A 504-nucleotide genomic window follows, 5' to 3' on the forward strand; every position below is an offset into this window, starting at 1 on the left:
CTCATGGTCTGGAATCCCTACAGATTTTATTTTTTCTTCAGCCGTCTGGAGTTTTTTTGTTTCTTCTGTCCCCCCTGGACATTGAACCTTACTCTTATTCGATGTTAATTAATTTTGATTTATTTTGTTTTCTTATTGTGTCTTTTATTTTTCTATTCTTTATTATGTAAAGCACTTTGAGCTACTGTTTGTATGAAAATGTGCTATATAAATAAATATGTTGTTGTTGTTGTTGTTGTTATTGAGAAGAAACATTAAAAAAAAAAAACATATTTCAAAGAATGCTTGTGTCTGATCATTTGATAAATTTTGTTGATTGAATCTTGGGCTGGCATGGTAGCAAATTGGTTAGTGATCCCACCTTATGGATTTAGTGCCCTGTGTTGAAATCCTATACTTGTAGTTTGCATGTGAGTCAGGTTAGATTTTCCTCAAATACCTTAATTTTTCATCAACATCAAACCCAAAATTTGTCGGTATTTAAACCACCCCTGGTCACTTACC

This window comes from Polypterus senegalus, chromosome 11 (genome assembly GCF_016835505.1).
Source record: "Polypterus senegalus isolate Bchr_013 chromosome 11, ASM1683550v1, whole genome shotgun sequence".
In the NCBI taxonomy this organism is placed as follows: Eukaryota; Metazoa; Chordata; class Cladistia; order Polypteriformes; family Polypteridae; genus Polypterus; species Polypterus senegalus.